This window comes from Vipera ursinii (assembly GCF_947247035.1).
Source record: "Vipera ursinii genome assembly, chromosome: 3".
NCBI classification, from domain to species: Eukaryota; Metazoa; Chordata; class Lepidosauria; order Squamata; family Viperidae; genus Vipera; species Vipera ursinii.
Window position 1 is genome coordinate 51,250,995 of NC_139516.1, and position 21,477 is coordinate 51,272,471.

The following is a 21,477-nucleotide window of genomic DNA, read 5'->3' on the forward strand; positions in this document are numbered from 1 at the left end:
CTCTATTTAAAAAAAGAAAAAAACTCGCAGAAGCAAGGGAGGGGGGGGCTGGGAACTCGAGACTTCGGACTCCCCTCGGGCGGTTAATTGTCAATTGGAAGGAGGAGTTATTTACATACGGGAAGGGAGACGCGGCCAATGAGAAAGCGCTATAGGTGCCGTGGCTACTGATTGGCAAGCGCCAGGGCCAGTAGGCACGAGAAGGTGGGTTTTGACGAAGGGGACTCGCGGCCAGCGCCGGTAGCTCGTTGTCATTTCTGGTTGGGTAACGCGGCGGCGGTGGTGGCGGCGGAGCCGGAGCGGACGGCGGCAAGGGCAGGTACCCGGCATTGGCTCTCGGGTTGGGGGCGTCTTGGCTTTGTGAAGAGAAAAAAAGGCGCCCTGCCAGTCAGTGCCTCGTCTCCTCAGAAAGCGGAGAGGTTTCTTGGCCGGGGAGACTCCAGCCTCATCAGTCCGCGTACGGGGAGCTTTGCAGCCACCCTTCGGCCCCCTTATCTTTTCCCTCAGCCCCATTGGAGAGGCCTCTTTCATTCTCTTCCCTGCAGGGAAATCTCAGCAGCTCGGGCTATTTGCTGCTTTGGTGGCGACTTGCTCTCATCCTGGTAACAACCGCCACTCATTCCACCCCCCACCCACCCCCACCCGCCGCTGCTTTCCAGGTCCAGTTCTTGGGCCAAGCTTTCCGTTTCTTTGCCAGAGACTTGAGTGGAACGGGTCTGGTTTTTTTTTAAAAAAGGAACGTTTGTAGTTAAAACACGAAAAGAAAACGAGAAATAACACGTCCCTCACCATCAGTTTGACATGGAAGCCGGCCTAAGAATGATTGCAAATGCAGCGCCTGGTCTTAATAGGAAGGGCGGGAATAGAAAGAGAGAGAGAGAGAGAGAGAAAGAGAGAGAGAAAGAGAGAGAGAGAGAGAGAGAGAGAAAAGGGAGAAGGCGCGAATGAAGACCCAGTTTGCTCCCAGCAGCAGTCACGGCTTCTGGGGATGTTGACACACCTTGCGTTTGCAGCCTAGAGACTGTAGGGTCCATTTTTATAAATAACACAGTTGTGGCAGTAAATGTTACCACCCTAGCACACAACCAGAAAGAAGGGGAAAGGGTCTTTTTGTGGCCACTCTCTCTCTCTCTCCCCTTTCTCTAATTGTGCAAGGATAATTTGGAAGCCTGGGTTGGGGAGGGGAAGAGAGATTTAAACTCTCATCTTATTTCCTTCTTGTCATGGCTTTGGGCTGGTTTGGAACTAGACTGCCAGCCCAAGTTAAACATGAAGACTAGAGGAAAGGCTTCATAGAGACAGTTTTCTTCTGAACCACTCTCTGCTAAAGAGATGTTGTCCCCGAGTTCTCAGAATTTTCAGTTTACCTGGCAGACTCCTGCCTTTGCACCTTTTGGGGTTGGTTTCTTGTGCTTGTTTTTATAGGGTAAGAATGAAGTCTGGGCAACAAGTTGTGCAGATTTGTCATTTTCATTCTAAATAGCCAAGCATATTTAAATGAGCAAGGAGTGTGTTCCTATAAATGTTGGTCTCAGTTGACAAAAATCAGTGAAAAACTTTGTTGTCAGATAGAGAGACAAGAGACAGTATTGTCCCAAGCTTATATGCTTTCCAAAAAAAGTATTTGTCAGAACCTGCCTAAAATGTCCTGACATGTAGAAGAACAAAATAATGAATCCCATGATCAAAAAGTTTTCGATACAAGTGCCATTGAACTTACTAGCAAGAAGCAATCCTAAAAAATTAGGGTGAAAACACAATTAGTTCCTATTTATTTTCAGTAGGGCTATGCATAAGAAACTGCTGCCAAATTTATGCCTGAACCATGAAAACAAATTTATACTTTGTTTGTTTGTTTAGATTCATATGGCCATCTCTCTTGACACAGTGACTCTGGGCCATGAACAATTATGTGATAACTAACTACAATGGTTAAAAATATCATAATGCCTGTAATAAGCTCTAGCAACCAGATACTTTTATTTTCCCCCTCCTATTCATTGGTAAAGACACCATAATAAAATGTTCATTTGTCAAAAAGTAGCAGTAAAAGTAGAATTATTTACTAGGTTTATATATTGCCCTTATATTCTACAATTCTAGTCAGTGTACATAGTGTTCCTTCCCCCCACCTATTTTCCCCAACACAACAAACAACCTGTGAGGTGAGTTGGGGTGAGAAAAAATGACTTATCCAAAACCCTTCACGCCTAAGGGGAAGGCGAGAATCCATAATGTCCCAGTTTCCAGTCCAATGTCTTAATCACTATACCAAATGGATTCTTTGATAAAATACATATTTCAGGTCTATTTAAAATACCAGAAGTTTTTTTGCAGCCTTGACATGAGTTACAGTTGCACTTAAAGAGTACTTTTGTTTTGCAAAATTAAATGTTCATTACTAGAACCAGCTGAAAGGTAGAAATTTGTTGATGCAGAATTTTGAGTGAAAAATCTATTTGGGAGGACTGAGTTCCTTTAAGCATAACTTCCTTATAGTTTTCATGTTGCATAGTACCACTTTTCAAGAATGCCTACATAGTAAAGATGGCTGAAGGGAAACTTAAGGTTGTGAGAATAAGTGCTTCCAGTTATCTTTCACTAAACTTTATATTCCTTTTCTGAATACTGCTTGAATATTGTATTAATAAGGACTGCAGTTTAGAGCAATAGGAATTTCACAAAGTGTTTAAAATTTGAAAAATATTTTCTTGTAACTTATTTTCAAACTTGGTTTATGGGCATTTCATTGGGTTTGCTTTTGGCTTAAGGTATAATACATAGGAAAAATTGTATAAATTTATGTTCATTCTGTTTAGCAAACTACAGGTGAATTTACTCATTTAAATCATACCGTATTTAATGACTGAACCATCAGAATCTTTGTGCAGACATGAGAACTCATAATATTGATTGTACGAGGGATTTAGGATTTATGTAAACCTACAAACATCACTCTTGTCTCACTCTGCATATTATACTAGCCATTATTCTTCTACCTCAGCAATGCAAAAAAATATTGTGAAGAATCCCATCTACTCAGATGAAATAAAAAAAAACTATATAACTCAGTACAGTTCTTCCCCTATAGTAAAAGTTCAGAAGTGATTAGCACAATGTAGGTGAAAGTCTAGATAAAAAGGCTATAGTTTTTAGACTGATAGCTCGCAACATTTTATTTGTTTGTTTATCTCACATGAATCTGACATCTAATTGTATTTATCTGTAATTATAGTGCCTTTGATCTCCTCTTTTGTCCTCTTTTAGCTTCAGGAGGCACAAGGTGTACTATATCTGATTTATGGTCTCTTAAATCCCTGTCTGGGTAGTTGTTGATAGTTTGGCTGGTGAGACTTAATACTTTGTTTATTTAGGTGCTGTCTCATTACCAAGCTTAACACATCTTTTTAAGTGTCCTCCCCAAGTAGTCGTGCAGCATTTCTTTCGGTTATGGGCAGCTTCTAGAATCCCTTCCAGTGCTGATTTTGTTTGCTTCTCTCCCCAATTCCTATACATTTAATTATTCGTATTTTGGAATATTTTCCCTTAAAAATACTTTAAGTAATATGGGCCAAGGAACAGTACCTCTCATACCAGTTGTATCATCTTGAAGAATAACAGGGACCAAAGTTTGCTTCATGAAATAAAATCTCACATCATAAGTGCTTTTACTTGAATATAGTTGGAGTCTTCAACATGCCATTAGCTTCCATTGTAAAGAAATAGAATAGGTTTATTATCTTGGATTTGGTGCTTTTAATGATTTAACAATAGCAACAAAACCACTGAAACCGTAACATGATTTGGCTCTGTTTTGATGTTTAAGTCTCAATCTATCAGATGAGAATAAATTTATATCTCTGTCAAACAAATTTAATAAATTATTTTTGGTATTGTATTGTCAGTATTCATTAATATTCATATGACAGACTAGAATAAGAGAAATTGAAAATTACTCCCAATATAACCAAATTAAGGAAAAAGTATTAAGAAAAGTGTGTTTGATAATACTGTAGTAAGCTTCACAAATGTTCTTTAGAAAAGTTTAAAAACCCTTAATTTGGATTGCTAGTGTCATTCAAAGAGCACTGATCTGGGTTGGATATCCTAAACCATGTTTTGTTTAATCATTGTTTATTAAACTATAAAAAGTTAACACAGCATGCTAAATGTTAATTAACCACTGTGAATTATTGCATAGAATGATGTGCGGAACAGTTTGATGAATATAACTTTTTCATTTTTTAAGAAGTAATGACTCAAGTATGCTTGTTGTGGAAGGAAAATAGTTCAGGCAGACATTTGCTCTAGTATGAACTGTCATCTAGCATTATAAGTGAAGATGAAATTTATTCTTAACTGTTTTATTTCATGGAATCTACAAGTTTAATCCTAGTCTGGAACTTCGGTTTGTGAATGAGACATCTAAAAACTTTCAAACGATGTTGCACATTCTCATGAATACATGTTTACTACAAGTCAAGAATATTTTTTTATAGAACAGGATTTTCTACAATAATGAACTTTATAAATTGTTCCAGAGGTGTCCTATTTTCTACTATGGGGAGCCTCCTCGATCCTATAATGGAACTGTATCAGATTCCAGAGCAGAATTGTACCTAGAATAGAATTCTGTTACTACTCATGGATGCTGGTATCTAAGTCTATAATACTCATCCATCATGATTTTTTAATTTAAAAATGGTTTGCATTTTATTCTGTAAGCTAGAAAATGAATCTCTTGGTAGTCTTTGGGCATTGCCTTGCCTTTCCATTCAACTGCGTAAGTCTTACATTGGTAGTGTTTTTTAAGCTTCTAAATTTTGGATATGGTGTTTATTTTATTGTAAGTCCCATGTCTAATAAGAATTGCTTCACTGTCATCTCTAGTTCCATTTATGAACTAACTATAAGGCAATTATTGCAGAAATAGTAAAATGCAGTATGGGTATGATCTCTTCATACTTCATACAATAAATATGCCTGATATTGCTGTAAAATTGAATATGAATAATCAAATATACGGTACCTCTAAATGTCTGTCTATGTAATAGCAAAAGCTGTGGTAAGAGCCTTGCACTTATTTAGGATTGTTGTTTCTTTATAATCTCAGACTGATTGCAACTGATACAAATATTTTATCAGTTTCACAAAAGTCTGCATCTGACTTGATATCTAGTTATGGTGTCTTTTTAAGGTAGTAGTTGTGAAAGTTGAGATATTTTAGTGTTGCTTTTAAATAATAATGGTATTTATAAAATAAAATGTCTATAATTGGTTTTGATATAGAATTATTAAATTATTTAATGACAAGGGGAGTTAACTCCCTGCCTTTTATTTACTAAACGCCTTTTAAGTTAATATTTGGGTCTGTAAAATGTAGAAAATCTGATTTTTAGAGTTTGCTAATAGCAGGCAAATTGATTCTATAAACAGATAGTTTCCAAACTCTCTTTGGTTAGTGACATAAAAGAAGTCATATAATTGAGCGCCTAAACAAGAACCCTTCAAGGTTTCAGCTTTGGTGGCTCATTAATAAACCTTTGAAAATGAGGTTAAGAGAAGTGCTATCATAAAACATACTGCAATGAGTATCAATATTCTGTGTAATAAAATAAAATGCATATGAGTTAATTAGCAGCAAATGCTTAAAGGCCAATTTGTGCATTTGTTACTAGTTTTGATAGAAATCCTTTGATATTTACATACTAGAGAATATTATAGGAGTTTCTAAATAGTATAGTTTAATTCTGCATGTTAATTTTGTATTGTTCAGACAAATGAATAAAAATAGTTTTACTAAACTGCTTTTAATCTATAGACCTATAGATCAAAGAAAAAGTGATATATAAAGGTGGCAAATTTAAAAAAAAGTGGTGGTTACTTCCATCATTGTGTCAATTACTTAGTACAAGAAAATATTGAGCAGCATGGAAGGCTAAGAACAGGAGTATTATAAGGTTATAAGGATAAGATCACAGATTTGTCTTATTTCCAAGTATAAAACTTTACATTTTCTCATTCATTCCACCTGAGATAGTCAGAATTTATTACATTGTTATCAATTTACAATGATATAAAGATTACAGAATTGTAATAAAAATAAGAGGTTTCAATCCTTCACATACTATTATTTTAAATTTCTTAAAGAAATGTGCATGCTAATTGCTTGATCTACTCACCAACACATACAGCAGAGATTTGGAATTTACTATCCAAGAAAATATATTTTCTTTACATGGCAGTATTTTGCCTATAATTTTGTAAATGTGAATTAAGAATGAAAGCTGAAAGTAAGTTATATTAAAGAGAGATAGGATCTGTGACATCTGCATATAGTGTTTTTCAGCATAGAGTATAAAGAATAGTGAAACTACTACTCTCCCCACAAATTATGACATATACCGTATTTTCCAGCGTATAAGATGACTTTTTAACCCACAAAAATCTTCTCAAAAGTTGGGGGTCGTCTTATACGCCCAGTCGTCTCATACGCCGAAAAATACTATTCACCTCTCTGATCTTTTCTCTTTTCTGCTGGACGGCGGGATCGCTGGGTGAATGGAGGTAGGCGATGGCGACCCGTGGTTAAGCGGCCGATGGCGAACGGGTAATGGAGGGCAAACTCTTGTCAGCTCCTGGGGCGGCTACTGCAGCCGCTGCCATTGCTCTCTGTAGGACTGGCCACGCTGGCGCTTCCAATGCTGGCTGTCAGGTCCCCGAAAAGAGGAGGGGCAGGCGGTCCCCAGAGGTGCGCTGCTCGACAGGAAGGGAGCATCTTTGCTCCTTCCGAGGCACTGCCTGACCCGCGCCGACTGGAAGAATCGCTTGCCTGGTCACAGAGTGCGGAACAGCGGTACTTGGCGCCCCTCTTGCCCGCAGACCATGCAGCGGCCCTCGCCAGCCGGCCTCGGCATGGCCGCCCCAAGCCCGGCTCTCTAGCGTGTCTTCCGGGCCCGCCTGGCCAACCGTCTCCTGGGCGGGGCTTGGCTCCAGACGCGGCAGCTGCTCCGTCTGCAAATGCTATCTCAAAGCTGGATCGCGCTTGGCCGTGCAGGCTGCTGAAAGGCGGGGACTCAGAGTTCCCGCGGTGGTTGCGGCTTCTGGCATGCTGTTTGCAGAGTCTGGCCTGGAAGAGCGCGTGGCTTTGCACCATTTGCATCAGACGGGGCTGAATCGGGCTTGTGTCGGACACTTGGCAACTGGCATGTAAGTATTTTCCGGCGTATAAGATGAAAAATCTTGAAAATCTTCCCAAAAGTCAGGGGTTGTCTTATACGCCCAGTCATCTTATATGCCGGAAAATACGGTAAATTGAAAATGGATTATCTATTATGTATTGTCTTCCAATGCTGTTTCTTGAATACTTTGAGAACCAGTGAATGGAACAGTGTGTGTGTGAAAAACTCTTTATTCTATTAATAAAATTAAATTAAGAGGTATTTTTAGACCTCTTGAGTAAGCCCTAATTCTTGTCATCTAACTCAGTTGGGTAATTTGCTTTGTTCTCCAGTTATGAATATCTATGACTTAGCAGTAAATTGAAGTATTTTTAGTATTGTGTTGTTGCTGTTTTTTAGCACTTTTAATTTTTGATACACAGTTTTCTCCCTGTAACTGCTAGTCTTGTTAGAATATTCTGGACTTTTATTTAGTAAATTACTGATCTTACGCAGTACAAGAAAACTATGGCAGTGTTGTATATTATATTAATTGGCTTCATCAACAGATGAAGATATTGAAGTGTTTCAGTTCCACAGTCTCCTCACACATGATCCTTTAAATATTTACAGTAGATTATTGCAGAAATTCTTATTTCAGTGGTTCAGAATAGAAACAAGTAGTGCTTAGATTGAAATTTATTTTGTAATAATTTCCATCTCCAGCCACCCTGCTTCTAGCTTCTAGGGAAAGTTGACATGTAATGTTGATTAATAGTAAAAATGTTTTGTTTAAAACATTATTTCAAATATTTTTGAAAAATTAGTATTGCCACTTGGGGGAGCTAGGACAATTTATATTCCAAATTGTTGTGAATCTTGCTAAACTTGATAGGGAATTTGGAAAAACAAGTGGGAAGAAAGTTATGAATTACTTAACATTTATAATGGCTTATAATGCCAAAAATAACTTGGAAATTGTAAAAAATCTGAAAATTCAATTTTTGGTTAATAAACCTTTAAGACCAATATGCCTAATTTCAATAAGAAATTTGGCCAGAGACTGCATTTAATTGCGTTGCTGCAATTAATCAGCAGTAATGTTACAATAAAAGTCTATTTGATACACTAATTTCAGCCATTTCGTGTAACAGTTGATTTCTTCATGCAGTATGTAAAATTGTTAGTTAATTGCTAACAGTTTTCTCAACATATGACAAATGACAATTGACCTGTTCAGCAATTTGATATTTAAAGGTACCCCTATATGTACACTGTACATTGTTGATTCTTATGAGGTCACCGAAGAATGACATTTAGGAATATTTAAAAGGAAAAACCATTGTTTGGTTATGAACGATAACCAAAACTATAGACTATCTTAGATTTCAATTATTTCAATTATTTAAAACTTTTTAAATCATGACTTTCAAACTCAAATCATTTTCCCAATTTGTTTGCTTCCTTTGACAGTGTACCAGTAGCTGACAGTCTCACAAACAGTGAAGAACTTCATTGGTGGCATAGTTTGTCATAAGGTGACTAAATGCAATGCGAGGAATGCATATACCTTAAACTTGGCATTCCTTGGTTCAAAGTAATTTCTTCTCAAACCAAGAGAGGATCCATAGTACCTGGCTAAGACTGGCAAGCTGCACAGTCACTTTTTTATTTCTATTTTATTCTGGTCTGTCAGCGAGCTGCCACTCTTCCAAATTTTGGAAATTTTGTGGTAGCATTTGCCCAAACTTGTCTGCTAGTCACATCCTGGTTAGATGTTGGATTGGACACTGTCAATGATGACTACAAGTTAGTTTATCAGAATCAGAAACCAACTCTGGAGAAGATACTTCCATACTATTGCCCAGAAAACTACATAAAGATCAACTTGAGGAAATTTATATATATATATAAGTTTGAAATGCATATCAGTCTCCCTTAATTCTTTGTTAGCAATTTAAAATTTACACAAATATGAGCTGTCACCGGTGTGACTACTGCCTGTCGATGGCCTTCAGGTTAGGCTGACACAGGAAATAAAGATTTGTCCCATGTTTGGGGCCTAGCAAGGTAATCTAAAAATAGTTAACAAGCATTTGACACATTTCTCCCCTTGCTTCTCAGCTAACAAAGTGAGAGAGAGCCTGTGCCCTAGAGGTGAAAACAACTGCCTAATGTGCAATCAGCCCAGGTTCAAATCTCAGAAGGGTATGGCTGACTGATGAAAACTAATAAGTTTGAAATGCATATCAGTCTCCCTTAATTCTTTGTTAGCAATTTAAAATTTACACAAATATGAGCTGTCACCGGTGTGACTACTGCCTGTCGATGGCCTTCAGGTTAGGCCAGGGGTCAGCAACCTGAAACAGTGAAAGAGCCACTCGGAACCGGTTCCCTCACAAAAGGAAAAACTGGGAGCTGCAAAAAATGTGTGCGCACGAGCATACATGCGCAGAACAAGGTTTGACTGAAGAGTGGAGCCAAGGCGAGATATGCACCTACCCTGCATATTTGAATTGATTGGTTAAACTTTTTTTGTCCCACTTTTTTTTTTGGACTACACACAGCAGAAGACTGGGAGCCGTAGGAGATGGCCGAAAGAGCCGCATGCGGCTCCGGATGCTATACCTGTACATTTGGTTTTTCTTGCCTAAATGTAGAACCTTACTTTTTTCACCATTGAATTTCATTTGTTAGATAGCGCCCAGTGTTCGAGTCTGTCAAGATCCTTCTGTATCTTAAGCCTATCTTCTGGAGTGTTAGCTATTCCTGCCAGCTTGGTGTCATCTGCAAATTTGATGAGTTCCCCATCTATCCCCTCGTCCAAATCGTTGATGAAGATGTTGAAGAGCACTGGGCCCAGAACAGAGCCCTGGGGCACCCCACTACACACTTCCCTCCATGTAGATGCGGTTCCATTTTAAAGACCATAATTACCAGTATATTTATGGTGAAAATATAAACCGGGGTCTGAGGTTTTACTGTTTTTAGAATGTTTTACATTCTAGGGATTTTAAAGTACCATGAACTATTTTAAGAATTATCAATAAACTTGGAAAATTAGTGAAAATTAACTAAATTTAGTTAAATATTAACTAAAATTTAATTTTACATAGTATAGTGCAGTGCAGTGGTGCCATTATTTCTTTCTGTATAGTGCTGAGAATTAAATTGCATTTTATTTATTTTATTTATTTATTTTAATTCCATTTATATCCTGCCCTTTCCCGAAGACTCAGGGCGGCTTACAAGCTTAGCAGTAGCCTTCATTCTATGTATATGCCTGCTTATTAGGGCTTTCACACACACCCCAAGCGGCATTATTACAAAGTCAGCTTAATTGCCCCCAACAATCTGGGTCCTCATTTTACCTACCTCGGAAGGATGGAAGGCTGAGTCAACCTTGAGCCTGGTGGGATGAGAACCTGCACTAATTGCAGGCAGCTGGTGTTACTTAAGGAGGCATTAGCCCACTGCTCCACCAAGGCTCTGTCCTTATATATTTCACCAAAGGTTTTTACATGAAAAAATATTGAGAATGTTTACAAGGGCTAGGTCTGATAGCAATACTATAAATAAATACTATAAATACTATAAATAGTTTACCCATAGATAAAGCAGTGAATTCAGTGGAACTTACCGTACTTATGTATTAAAATAAGTACAGGATTGCAGTTTTCCCATTAAATTAGATGCCGATAGTCTAATTAAAATATTAAAATACTAGTTGAATCTTGGCTTACATTTTAAACTATATTTTAAATGTTGTAAAAGAATGGAATGAAAAAGCATACATGTAATAGGGAGACATCTGCAAATGACCTAAACAATTGGGTACAGTTTGCATGATGTTAAGATGATATTTTTCCTGTCCTGAAGAGATGCTAATATGTTCTGAAAAAGAAGCGGTAGAAAGGAAACGGTATTATTAGACAATAGCCTTTTGAGCTGACCCAGATTCCTTCAGTTATTCAAAATGGTTATTTACAAAACATATTTTTTTAAAAAAAGTTAACTTGCTTTGGTGTTTAGAAAATATTGCCAGGGAAATAGATATGATTAAATTAAATGAGCAATGTATTTGCTGAATATCTGTAACTATTATTAGAACTGGGAATCATTAATATCCTGAAACTTCAATTAAAACTTGACGGAACGTGGAATGATTAATTTGTAATTTAAACATCCTTTGCCTCCCCATGTGGGAAACAATGAATATGTAACAGTATACATTACACATCCATATTTTAAAAACTCACCCAGTTCACTATATCTCTGCACACCTTTTCAAACTTCTCATCTCTCTTTTCAAAAACAAAACAAAAAACACATTAACTCTAGCCAAGCAAAACTCCCTTTCTTTCATTCATGTATTCTTCATATACTTTGTTTTGCAATTTTTCTGTCTGTATGACCAAAGTACCGGTAGTTATTTTTTTATACTGGTCATTCCCTTTTCAACATTCCTTTATAACCCTTCTCCTGTTACCTGATTTTAAATCAATCACGTCCAAATGTTCTCCCAATATGCCCAATTCTTAAAATAACATGTTTATTCATAGCTATTTTTGCTTCTTTTATCAAACATTTGTTACTCATAACATATATTAACTTCATCAATTTTCTCTTGAATACTATGAAATTTATCTACTTGGTCTAATTTTATACCATTTATGTATGATTTTCAATTCTCTTCATTTTCCATATTAAACATAATTACATTGATTTTAGTGCATTAAATTTCAGATCCATACTCATTGCTTTATTGAATTTAATACCCATTGCAAAACATTTGGATTTTCAATCAATGTCATGGCAATGCTTGCATAGAAATTCATAGACATTCACCTATCAACACCTACCAACCAACATTTCTAATGTAAGCACAAGCATACTTTATTTCATATATATTTTAATACATTTGTTGAATCACTAATTAAGGCTTACATTTATTTTTATTCATGCTTTGCTTTCATTATATACTGATATTATGACATTAAGTAATCAATTTTCAACTTCATTTTTTATAATTCAAGCCCATTCATTAATGTGCTCTTTTTGTAAACTTTCAGGAAACTTTTAAATGAATTATCTGCTGAAGAACAAAAATCTGGTTGCATGTACTTCTACTACAGATTGTTTCTACTACTACAATTTTGCTCACTGCCATCTTCTAGAATCTATACTCTTACAACAAGAATTTTTGCAAACACTTTGCCAGGCACACTCTTGTTACCTTTGTATAAGAGAACAGTAATAGCATTCTTCCAATGATCAGGCACAGATGGAGTCTTCACAAACTCCAGTTATGATCATAATTGGGCCCAAAATATAAGTCATTGGGCAAAGCAGCAGTTAAGCAAGATGCCATGTGACCGCTTCTCTTAATGACTGTAATCCCAGTTCTCTCAATTACAGTTGTTAAGTGGAGTGCTGGGAGAGGGCCTGGGCCTTCCGGATGTGGTGGGGCATCATACTCAGGAGGCCTGGACCATCTATTTGCCCACCAGGAAGAATAGTCATGAGAATGATGGCATTTGCTACCAAATTTGGAGTCTCAGGACACTAATAAATGCCATCATTCCGAAAGGTTTAGAATGCTGGTGTTTGTGAGGAGAAAACACCGTTAAATGCAACGCTTTGAGTCTTCCAAAATATTGGTATTCGTTTGTGTTTTTGCCAGATTTGAGGTCTATTTCTCCAGATTTCCAGAGGAGCAAAATCAATGTTTTTTCTCCAGAAGGAAAATGATACTGAATGTGAGCATTCTTGAAAGGCTCAGAATGGTGTTATTCGCTAGAGTTTTCACCAGGTTTGAGGTCTCATCCTCCAGGGGAGGGAAAATCCCTCAACTCACTGGGGGAATGGACCTGAAATCCAATGTCCCCTCCACTTGGAACCTTTCCTGCCAGCTTCCCTGTTGACTTTCTGGGGAAGCCGGCAGAGAGGATTGCAAAGGTGATCATCGGGCACTTGGCAAACTGTAATAAATGTAAATAAGTTGCCAAGCACTCAAAATGTGATCTATGGTTGAGGGCAGCCAGCATGTTGTTTTACAGCAGCTCGAAGTTATTTACAGCCATAAAGCACTCATTCCTAGGCGCTCCTGAGTATGAATGGTCGAAAAACAACCAATCGTAAGTCAAGGACAAGTTGAACAACCATTTGATCAACAAATCACACCCCTTCAGCTGCCTCCAGTCTAGTAACCCACCAGCTAGAAGATACATACAGTAGATCAACCCATTCCACATACTTTAGTAAAATTGCTTACAATTAAAGTGATGCCTCTAGGTTAAAAGTTTAAAACTACATTGGATTCATGCCTCATATTTGATACACAATGCATCAGTATTCCTTTCAGTCAAAGGTTGAGCATTTTTTTCTGTTTCATTTAAGAACTGACATAAGCCATTCACATTGAAGTTAAATTAAAAAATGAATCCATTCCATTGCAGATCTAGCTGGAACCTATGTTGATTTATCATTTATGACTTAGAAGTAATGTAAAATATAGAGAAACTTGACTTCAGTTGAATTCTGGCACAAAAATTGACTCAAGTAGCAGACAACATATTTAAAACATGTATTGACAATATATGCATGCCTTTGGATAGTTGGCTTTTCTTTACACTGTACCCAGTATTGGGCAGGGCTAGCTTTTCTAGTTGCTCCCACAATGCCCTGGAACAAGCTTATGTGCTTTATTCATAATTTAGGGCCAGTCATATGTGCATGCATATATGAGAGATTGAGAGCACTTTCTTAATTTAATTGTTTGTGTCTTGGCTATTTGTATTTAAGATTAAAATGTGATATTTGCCTGAAGGAAAGGATTTTGTAACATACAAAACTAATAAAGCTTTGCCAAACATTTCTTGGACAGCAGGCATATTGCTGGTCATAAATCATTTTGTGAGCAGAGTAGAACTACAGTAGGCAGATAAGATGTACTTGCAGCTTTAATTTCTTTACTTTTTGCCCTCTTTTTCTTCATATTCATTATACATATATTGGTAGTATTATATACATAAAAATCCCTACATGCTGCATATATTAATTTTATGGGGAAAAGTTATATGTGTCATCACAGTACTTGGATATTTCCTTATGCCAGGCATAAGCAACTTATTTTGCCTTTTTAGCAAAAATAAATGACATAGATTATTAAGACCCATTGTTTCCATAAACTTTAAATTCTCCCTTCCAGATAAAAAAATTCCACCAATGATATAATTGCATCTTTGAATATATCTCTTATTGTTTGTCATTATTGGACCTCTTTGTATGAGGGGAAGGCTTCTTGGCCATTAAGCCAACATAATGCATACAACTTTAAGTGAAAGCTGTGATGGAAAACTAGTTTAAAATCAGATTTTTTTCCCAACAGCAGCAACTACAGTATAATAGTAGTAGGTTGCATTTATAGAGCTGGAGTCTCTATCTACAGTATGTGTACTTACATGTTCCAAAGATGATTAAAGAAAATGAAAAACATGGAAAAAGGAATAGCAAAAGAATGTTATATTGCATGCCATTCAGCCAATTTTTAAACAAATCACTACAACTTAAATCATATAAAATAATATTCATTACTACTTATTAAAGTTACACTTTAACATTTTTCATACTATATAAATTGAAAAAAATCTAGACAAGTAGAATTGATAATTACCATTTAAAGATTTAGCTGGAATTTTTAATAAGAACATTTTAATTATATTTTAATTATAATTCAGTAATATATATTACCCTTACACTGTTTAGATTTTAGGACAGAAAAAACAGCTGAAAATTTAACTTATTAATTTTAGCATTCCTCAAGTGCACACAGTGTATTTGTGTACATACTGTGTACATCTAGCTTCTACTTGAACACATTTATAGGTAGTCTACCACCTTTCTGAGTAACTGGAAAAAATATTATATCAAGAGATATTTAAAACTATGTTGAATGAATGAGTAAATTATTAACGTGGAGTGAATACAAATACACATATGAAAGTGTGTTGAGGTGGTTTAAGAAAATGATAAGGATTCAGTTGAAAAACTAGTGTAGAAATCTACGTGTGGATGAAGTGGAAGTTAAAAAATGATTCAAGCATTATGTAAACTGGATTTAATATTTCCTTTTGCTTATCTCACATCTTTAATTTCTTTTGCTTTCTATTTTTGCTTTGTATCTGCAATTTTCACAGTGTTGCTTTCCATGAGTCAGAGTGGCATGATATGGCTATATACGTATGTATTGTTAGAAAAGTTTTTTTCTAACATTCAACTGGAATGCTTTCTATAACCTAAATTCATTATTCCATCTGCAGATTAGAATGAAAGAGGATGTCTTGACCTTCTGTATGCTATCTTTTCAGCTAACAGAAGAATGCTATCATATTTTATTTTCTTCTTTCCCCTTAAGTCTAGACCTACCCAAATCTTTTAATCTCTTATAACGGGGCTTTTCAACCAGTGGTACGGGTACCACCTGTGATACATTGGCACCTGGCAGGTGGTTCGTGACCATCCTAGAAAAGTGGTAGCGGGGGAGGGGAATGAGCTGAACCGGTGGCAGCACAGCCTTAGGTGTTGTCCTGGGCGGTCTACGTGGAACTAGAATTGAACTTTCCTATAGTGGATCCAGAATAAGAGATAATGTTAAAGAAAAGCTCTGAACTATATAGAAAAAACTATGCAAAATGAAATGGTAGTAAATTATGCAATCCAGCCCATACTTAAGTAGCTAGTTTATTCGAATGCCATAAGGGTATTTTGGCAAATGCTTTATTGAAATCAAGTTATGTTATAATTATAGTATTCTCATTATCCAATAAGGAAATTCCAGAATCAAAAAATGAAATGTTAACCTGGCAAGAATTGTTCTTGACTTAGGTTTCTATATCTGCATTGCAAAAGCCTGGACAGCTACCAGATAAAACAAATTTTTGTATCTATTTGCTATATATAGTGGTTTTCCAGATGTTTGTAGCATATATGTGGTAGCCTTATTCCTGACAAGTCCATGCTGATTTCTGATAATGATCACATTGTTTTCAAGGTGTTTAGTATATTTATTAAACTTTCCATGAGCTAGTCTAGAGCCTTCCTGACTTTTAAGATTTTACTGTTTTCTAAATCCCTGAAATTTGCTTGCTGCTCTTTTCGAAGATCTGCCCTCTCCAGTCATTTTGCACTTCAAGATAATCCTAACGATGTGTAAGGTTTTCGCCTGACCCATTACCAGAGTTGCATTCTAATTTCTTGGAATGGATATTTGAATTCATTTAAAATAAATAGATATCCTCTGACTATTGTTGTTGTTGTTGTTAGTTGCGAAGTCGTGTCCGACCCATCGCGACCCTATGGACAATGTTCCTCCAGGCCTTCCTGTCCTCTACCATCTTCTGGAGTCCATTTAAGCTCACGCCTATTGCTTCAGTGACTCCATCCAGCCACCTCATTCTCTGTCGTCCCCTTCTTCTATTGCCCTCGATCTTTCCCAGCATTAGGCTCTTCTCCAGTGAGTCCTTCCTTCTCATTAGATGGCCAAAGTATTTGAGTTTTAGCTTCAGGATCTGGCCTTCTAAAGAGTAGTTAGGGTTGATCTCCTCTAGGACTGACCGGTTTGATCGCCTTGCAGTCCAAGGGACTCGCAGGAGTCTTCTCCAGCACCATAGTTCAAAGGCTTCAATTCTTTGGCGCTCAGCCTTTCTTATGGTCCAGCTTTCACTGCCATACATTGCAACTGGGAAGACCATAGCCTTGACTATACGCACTTTTGTTGACAGGGTGATATCTCTGCTTTTTAGTGTGCTGTCTAGATTTGCCATGGCTTTCCTCCCCAGGAGCAAGCGTCTTTTAATTTCTTGACTACAGTCCCCATCTGCAGTGATCTTGGAGCCCAGGAAAATAAAATCTGTCACTACCTCCATTTCTTCCCCATCTATTTGCCAGGAATTGAGAGGGCCAGATGCCATGATCTTGGTTTTCTTAATGTTTAGTTTCAACCCAACTTTTGCACTCTCCTTCTTCACTCGCAACAAGAGGCTCTTTAGTTCCTCTTCACTTTCTGCCATATCTTAGGTTGTTGATGTTTCTTCCGGCAATCTTAATTCCAACTTTTGATGCTTCTGACTATGCTTCTGCCAATTTTGAACTTCAGTCCTATCCTTTCATCTTGCTTTTCAAGTTCTCTGATGAACTTGAACTTCCTATTATTGGGGAAGACTGAAACAAAGTAAGCCTCAAATAGCTCTGCTTTCTCTTTGTTATCTGTTAGCATCTTGCCATCTTCATGAGCAATTGGTACTATATTTTTATTCTTTTATTTTCTCTTTATTTTGAACATGCCTGAAGAATCCTTTCTTTATTCTTAACATTGTGGGCCAGTCTCAGCTCATTCTGAACGTTTGTGACATTGTCTTTACTGTTCCTGTTTAGTGTATTTCTTTTTTGATGATCTGTCCTCCTTTCTACCACTTAACATTTAAACAAAAAAGATGTCCTTGCTTTCAGAAATTCACTGAGATTTTGAGATAGCTGTCCTTCATTTTATTTCTTCATTGGAAGTATTTGTAATTGGGTTTTTAATTTTTCTTGTTTTCTCAGTGTCCTTAAGCTCTTTTACTCTTTAGCTTCTTCTGCCTTGGTTCCTACTAGCATTGATATGCATTTATTAAATCGAGCAATCTTTCCCTTCCTCCCTTTCTCTCTCTCTCTCTCTCTTTCTCTTTCCCTCTCTCTCTATTCCATAGTTCAAGATTCATGTTCAGTGATATTCAGCTTTAATGTCCTTTTTAGATGCAATTTTTAATTGGACTGAATGAAAACAAAATAAGCAATAATATAAGTGTCATATTCAGTGAAAATTATGATAGTGTTAAAAAGGCATCAAGTCTATTTTTAAAATAGATTACCCATTGGATCAGCATTTTCTGATCTAAATAGATAAACAAAGGTGATCATAGGTGAGCAAAAAATCAGAGTGGGGGGAACTTTTGACTTTCTGCAGGCTTCCCCATTTACCTTGCCTGTGGGAAGCTGGCAGGGAGCAGCAGAAATCACATGACTGATACTAAAATATAAACTATCATGTTTGTTGTTTTAACCATTTAGTTGTGTCTGACTCTTGGTGATTTGGTGACTTTATAAGTAAGTGCTATACAAACGAGAAAAAAAGATTCTTCATCTGTGACTTCTGTTATAAAATATAGTTCAGAAAAAAAGTGGCCTAATGTTCTAGTATTTGAAATTCTGGGTTATGATAATAGTAACACAGATGGATGCTTCATTTTGCTAGCATCTATTGTTTGCCAGCCATCTCAATCTGGGAAAAATAAAATATTAAATGACTGTCAATATTTTCGGTGTCTTCCACTAATGTGCTGGATTGTGTTTTTCAAATAACAGATTTGGAACAATTAAAATGCTAGAATTATGTTCTTCAGCTTTACTGAACATATTTTTCTTTAGTTGAGTTGAAAGCATAGCTACAGATGGTCAGTAATATGTGCCTGAGTGTAATTATCTGTCTTTTTGATTAAAGATCAGACATGATTCTCCACTTAAACCCTTGTCAAATCTTGCTTTCTAGAACAAAATTGTATTTGATTTTTCCAAACTCCCTTTTTGTGGAGCTCGATTATTTTATTATTATCTCTTTATTGATTAACATTTATGAATTGTCTAGCTCTAGACATTCTGGGCAGGCAAAATAAACTCACAAATATAGTGTTGTATTGTAATAATAATAAGAAAGACCAAAAAAAAGTCTCGATAGTGGATGTGCGGTACCTGGAGACAACAGAATAGAAGAAAAAGAATGGGAGAAAACCATAAAATTCAAATACACGCAAATAGAAGTTGAAGGGCTTTGGTAAAGAGAAACGAAAATATTACCAACGGTAATATTTATTTATTTATTTATTTAATTTTTTATACCGCCCTATTACCGAAGGACTCAGGGCGGTTTACAGGGCAACATAAAATATGATATAAAAATAGTATAAATTAAAATAGATTAAATTACATAAGCCCAACAATTAAAACACTATTAAAAGCTAAAAACCCTTCAGTCCAGGCCTGATAGATCAAAAAACCAAGTTTTCAGATCCCGGCGAAATGTACACAGATCGGGGGCGGTCCGAAGTTTCACCGGTAAATCATTCCAAAGGGCAGGCGCGCCCACAGAGAATGCCCTCGCCCTGGGGATCACCCGCCAGCACTCCTTAACCGTCGGCACCCTGAGAAGGCCCTCCCTGTGGGAGCGCACAGGACGATGGGAAGTTGATGCCGGCAGCAGGTGTTCCCTTAGATAATCCGGACCCAAGCCATTCAGAGCTTTATAGATCATCACCAGCACCTTGAATCTCACCCGGAGGGCAACCGGAAGCCAATGCAGCTCATGGAGAAGAGGTGTTACACGGGAGTATCGGGAAACTCCCATAACAACTCGCGCGGCTGCATTCTGCACCAGTTGAAGCCTCCGCGTGGTCCTCAAGGGCAGCCCCATGTAGAGAGCGTTGCAGTAGTCTAGCCGGGAGGTCACGAGCACATGGGTGACTGTGCGTAGGGCAGTAGGTGCCTTGGATGCAATCCCAAAATATCTGGGGCAGCACTTGAACACCATTGGCCTTGACAAAATCACTACCGGTCATTTGTAAAAGGCAGCTTTACTGTACTTGGAACAGCTTACATCCTGCAATGATACCTCTAATATCATCAAACAACGACATCTATTCTTCCTCCCTCACCTCACAAAGTATTCCTGCTCCCTTCTCTTTCTTTTTTTTCCCCCTTTCTGTCTTGTTTGGCTGCATTTTTCTCCCTGGCATTCCTCCTGCTTCCCCCCCCCCATCTTATTTTTTACCAGCTCATCCCATTCTACCCATTTTGCTCCTGTCCTCGTTGTTGCTGCTTTTTTTAAAATCATCAGTCCTACCTCCTGATCCAGGATATATCCCTCCGCCTCCTTCTATCTGCTCCCTAAATCCATTCTTTTTTTTCATTCCAGGAACTGGTTTTCCCCTGCTGGTCTTCCCAACCTAGGATCCTGCTTTATCCATCCCAAGATCTAGCTCAATTCTTCCAGATTTACTTCATCAGTTATTTTTGTTGTCCTTCTTCCTGTATTGTTTTAATTACTTCAGAACCACGGGTAGAAAAGAAATACGCTTCAGGAGAATAGTGTACTATCTCTGTGTGAATGTAAATATGATTCACTTGACCACAGAGTTCACTGGTGATGGGCCATTGACTGTCTCTCAGCCAAGCCTTTGCAGTGGGGTTTTTTTTGGGGGGGGGAGGCGGGGGGGGAATAAACCTTAAAGGTGACTGCCATGTAACTATCTTGAGTTCTCAGAAGAAAAGCTGGATATAAATGCATAAATCAATAAATACATTCTCTGTGTCACATTCGGGAAAACAAATGTCTCTCCAAAGTGTCCTTTTTAAAGAAAGTTCTACTATGATATATGAAACTTTTTGCGTTTTCTTGTTCTCTCACCCATTCTTCCTTCTCTTTTTTTCGGGAGGCAGGAATGAAAAAATAGAGATAAATATTGTTGTCCTGAAGGATAAAGTTACAGGTAGTTGGGTAACTTTGGAAATTATACAAATTCTGTTCTAATTTATTTATTCATTATTAGGTAAATAATGAAATATCTTAAGATTTTCTCACATCCAACTGTAGCAAAAATAGGTCCAAATTCAAACAAAATTAGAATAGAATATAGCTGGAAGGGACCTTGGAGGTCTTCTAGTCCAGCCCCCTGCTCAAGCAGGAGAACCTATACCATCCCAGACAGGTGATTGTCCAGTCTCTTCCTGAAAATTTCCAGTGATGGAGCACCCACAATTTCTGGGGGTAAGTTGTTCCACTGGTTGATTGTCCTCATAGTCAGGAAGTTTCTCCTTAATTCTAGGTTGCTTCTCTCTTTGATCAGTTTCCAACCATTGGAACAATCTCCTTAACCTTCTTAAGTGATCATATTGATGCTTTAATAAGAAATAATAGTATTTATTTATTAAATGTACATATAACAATATCTAGGACTCAGGTGGTAATAAATTTATTATTTATTAAAAAAATTCTGTTCCATTTTAAGATGTCTGATCTTCCTGAATTGTAATCTGTTTCTTTCCTCCTTTTAATCCATTTGTGTCAAGAACCAAGTAGCCTTTTGGGGTTACAGCTGGTGACCTGTGCTACATATGTGTTCGACCTACTTCTTATTCCAGTTAAAAACAACAAAACATGCCTCCCAGGCTTTACTGGAATGGGAATAAAAACAAGATGGTAAGAGGAAAAAATGGAGATTGCAAA

The 21,477-nt window shown here is 37.2% G+C and overlaps 1 protein-coding gene across 3 annotated transcripts in view; it reads left to right on the forward strand.

Moving 5' to 3' along the window:
• The first annotated feature begins 254 nt into the window (after positions 1-254).
• Positions 255-21,477, forward strand: part of FKBP5 (FKBP prolyl isomerase 5) — a 48,297-nt gene continuing 27,074 nt past the window's right edge. The window contains exons 1-2 of one of the 3 annotated variants that reach the window (XM_083357806.1): positions 271-319; positions 21,321-21,450. The gene's annotated coding sequence lies outside the window, so the exon portion shown is untranslated. Of the gene's footprint in view, positions 320-20,733; positions 21,451-21,477 lie in introns of those variants that run through there. The other 2 variants (XM_083357804.1, XM_083357805.1) reach the window with 2 other exon arrangements.